General features: G+C 42.9%; 1 long non-coding RNA gene across 1 annotated transcript; it reads left to right on the plus strand.

Annotated features, from left to right (window-relative positions):
• Positions 1–275: 275 nt before the first annotated feature.
• Positions 276–1,935, plus strand: LOC121936042. Its single transcript, XR_006104911.1, has 3 exons — positions 276–360; positions 651–703; positions 1,575–1,935. It is a non-coding gene; the product is annotated as an uncharacterized LOC121936042 (long non-coding RNA).
• The last annotated feature ends 2,231 nt before the right edge of the window (positions 1,936–4,166 follow it).

Below are 4,166 nucleotides of genomic sequence, written 5' to 3' on the forward strand. Positions count from 1 at the left end.
TTTTTGCTTGTTTGATGGGGAAAACCAATTGGTAAGGATGTTTGACCATCAACATTACACCCCGTTGAATCTAAAACCAGAGTGGTAAAATGCTACCCAAGGATTAACTGTCTCACTTACAACAAGATACAGCCTACTCCAGCAGGGGATGCTCTAGGACTGACACAAATCAAGTCTGGTTCTTCCCTTAAAAGCATAGAGTTCTTCACGTTAACCATATCCCGATATTGTCTGTTAGGAAGTCTCTGAAAAGTATGCTTAGTTGCCCTGTGCATTGATTCAGTCGCATATGATCTCTCCATAGAGTGAGGCTCTGAACTCAGAATATAAGAATGAATGATCTGCTGTGCATCGGTGCAGGTTTGGCAAGCAAGCTTCTTTGGTTTACTTTCGTGTGGGCCTGCTTGAATGCTTTTGCAGAATATTTTAACAACAACAACAATAGCTAAAATAATAATAGAAAATAGAAATGAGGAATGGAGCAAGAGAGGGAAGGAGGGAGGGAGATTAATCTGCAGAACTGGTTTGATCCCAGTGGGTTTGTAATGATAAGGACATGGCACTCAGAGCCATGTCTAATTTCTGGATATAGTTTTCTGTATGGAATGCCATGATCTGAGCAAAAACCTGACATGCATTTTTTAATTCAGTCTAAGGCCTTGTCCGCACTGGTCAGGATACTCCGAAAGATGTGGAACAACAGGTAAGGTCTTTTACAAAAACATTTTAAGGATGCTATATCCTGATTCTGGTACAGAACAGTTGTCTGGACTGCTTGCACCAGAACCAGGTTTTGAGACGTGTGTTGTCCAAAGAAGACAACACCGAAATAAAGATGAATGGGTTTTTTAGCCCATGCAGACAAGTCCTAAGTCCCAAACTTTAAATATCTTCACCTATCCAGGATTCTCCTCAACAAGGTTTTCCTGACACTCAGGAAACCCATTTTTTCATCAATTATTTGACTATTTTCAAATCTTCTTTCCATCCTGGCTGACTCCCTGCAGCAAACAAGGATGTTATTGTTCTTCCCACAATGATCTCCTTGCTCCGATCTATAGATACGTAATGGGAAATCAAGACAACACTTCACGGCTTTTGCTGGCAACTTCCCTTCCACATGTTTCTCAAGCCCCTTTCCCTAATTTTAGCTTCTCTGCAGTGAGTTATGGCCTTCCATGTCTTTGTCAGCCATTCTCATGACCCAGCATCACTCCACCAAATCTGTCTCTCACGGCAGGAGCATCTCCAAGGGATTTTCAAATTCTTCCCCATCTGTTGTTGCTGGGAAGATCTTCTCCAAGCAGACAGCAAAGGAATAACTCAAAGCAATCCATCCTGATCCAAATGAAACATCTGTCCAAGATGCTGATTTAGGTTGTGTCCAATTAAACAGGCCATAGTCTTTTGCACTGCATTCCAGTTTGGGAACTGAAGGCACTAAGGGAGTATCAGACTAGTCAGATTTATTTTCAGGTGACCCTAAATGGCCTGTGTTGGGTTGCGATGGAAAGGCGCTAACCACAAACAGGTGATGCTCACTTTTCTTTTTCCACTCGCTGTTCGGATCTCAGGACATCCGAGACGGCTGGATTCTGCTCAAACCAAACAAGGAGATGACAATGGAGAACGGATGTCCATCTTGGGAGAAGGCAGGAAGGATGGGTGTCTTGCATTCAGCCGAAAGATCCCAAATTGCAAAGGAGGCGCATTCCCAGCAAGTGAGACATGAGCGACAGGAAGGAGGATTCAATGAGGCACAAAGCTAGAAAGGAAGAATTCAAAAACATAGTCTAGTCTCACTCCCACTTTGTCTGCAGATGCAACAGACACAAAGACCAGCAACATGTTGGTCTTTTATGTATGCATAGACAGTTGAGTCTCCATATCCACGGATTCAACCATCCATGGCTTAAAAATATAGTTTTTAAAATTCCAAATAATAAGCCTTTAATTTGCAGTTTTATATTTGTTGTTGTTGTTGTGTGCCTTCAAGTCATTTCTGACTTATGGTGACCCTAAGGTGAACCAACGTTCTTGGAAAATTTCTTGAGCGGGTGTTTGCCATTGCCATCCTCTGAGGCTGAGAAAGTGTGACTTGCCCAGGGTTACCAAGTAGGTTTACATGGCTGAGCCAGGATTCGAACCCTGGTCTCCAGGATTGTAGTCCAACGCTCAAACCACTACACTATGCTGGCTCTCATAATTTGATAAAAGGGACACTGTTTTTCAGCCCCAAGGTGTATAATGGGACTTATACATCCATGCATTTTGGAAAAGTTGGCATCTATCTTTTTCTTCCTTCCAAAGCCTTTGCATCAGCGGGGGTCCCACCCATGCGCACGCAAACCCCATTTCCATCCAGCAATGATCCTGGCACCCCAAACGTGTGAGGCACAGGACATTTGGTTTCTCATGAAGAAGAAGAAGAAAAGATCAGGGTCCTTGGCAAGCGTTTGCAGCAGGCCATGTTTCCCAGCCAAGTCCTCGGGTGAGCATTTCATGCTTCAAACTGCATTTGCTTGCTTGCATCCTTGCTCACTTGAAAACATACACACACACATGCACTCAAATGAAATTAAGAAGGGGAAATATATATATATATATATCCCCCCAAGCCCAGGAGAATTGTTTCCCCGGGTAATGAATGCCATCTGCTTCTTAATCAGATCCTTCCTGCTCTCCCAGTTGCTAATATTAATGGGACCAGACCAGTAGACTAGCAATGGGATTTCTTGCAGGGTTGCAGAGAGGAAGGAGTGGGGGGATCTTAGGTATTTACTAGGTGAAACGTGAAGCTGTGCAGGCATTTGATTCACAAGCTGCGGCATGTGACAAGTGCCGCTTGCCTTCCGAGGGCACATCGTATCTCCCGGTATAAAACAGATCCCTGGCAAAGTAGATCCCAGTTAAGAATGCAGGAAGGGAGTCTATAGCTGGGATCCTGCGGATGACTTTCTTAGACACCTTCAAAGTCAACTCTGACTCAAGTACATCATGGGCTTTCATGGCAAGCTGCGCCATTGCCATTGTCTTAGCACTCCTTCACACTGCAAAATCGTAGCGCTACGATTCTGGTTTAGCTACATCCTATGGAAACTATAATGCAATTAGCAATCAGATAGCCTTTTATTAATGTTCTTTAGTTACTTTTATAGCAAATTGTCATGATCTTGTTAACGGACATGTGGTGCGACCATGTAATTGTAACCAGTTATATTTAACCATATACACCGAATGTATAATTTGTATGTAAAGCGCTGTGTACATTTACAGCTCTGTAGAAATAAACTATGATGATGATAATAATAATAACATTTTTGAATCGATTCATTTGCGAATGGGAACTACACGCGGGTTATTTTAGAAGGGGAAAAATGCAATCGGGTCAAATGTAGCGGGAAACACGCTCCGCTGTCAAATCGATCCATCGATTTGGATCGCACGCCGATTTATCTGTAAGTGGGAACGGGGCCAGGGTAAGAAAAGAGAAGACTCAGTATAGGAAAAATTGGAGAAGAATGAAAACTTATTTGCAACTCTGCACTCCTTGGGTGTGGTTCTAGTTTCTGGCTAAGCTCTTTCTGTGATCTCAGCGCCGGGTGTCTTTCTCCCCCTTCGCCGCCGCCGCCTCAATCGGGTCTCGCCTCACCATCTCTTTGGAGCATATGTTGGAGCTCTGGACATTCCACAGTGTGCATGTATGCTCAGCCTCACCCAATACATAATAAAATATAGCAGTGGGTCAGAACGGCAGCCATTAATCTCCAAACCCTCCTGAACTCTTGGTGGATACAGATCATTAAGAACGCTATCCAACCTGCCAGATGCTTCTTTCTGGAAAATCAACATTTTTGCTCTTAAAAATAAAGAGAGAGAGAGAAACCAAACAAGAGTCAGCCTTTCAAAAGCATCCCTGATGAATTACGGCTTAAAATGCTAAAGTGCAGTTTAGAACTAAAAACTAAAGTCCAGCTGGATTTATGGGAAAAAGCAGAAGGGTGACCACTAGATAAGATGGCCTTTTTAATGATGGACCATCACATTGAATACCCTGTGACCCCATCTTCTCATTTTTGATTATTTTAATGGCTATTTTGATGTTTAATTGTTATTTATTATGTTGTTTTAAGGGAGGGAGGGAATAATTGGGACTACTTTGCATT

This window comes from Sceloporus undulatus, chromosome 7 (assembly GCF_019175285.1).
Source record: "Sceloporus undulatus isolate JIND9_A2432 ecotype Alabama chromosome 7, SceUnd_v1.1, whole genome shotgun sequence".
NCBI classification, from domain to species: Eukaryota; Metazoa; Chordata; class Lepidosauria; order Squamata; family Phrynosomatidae; genus Sceloporus; species Sceloporus undulatus.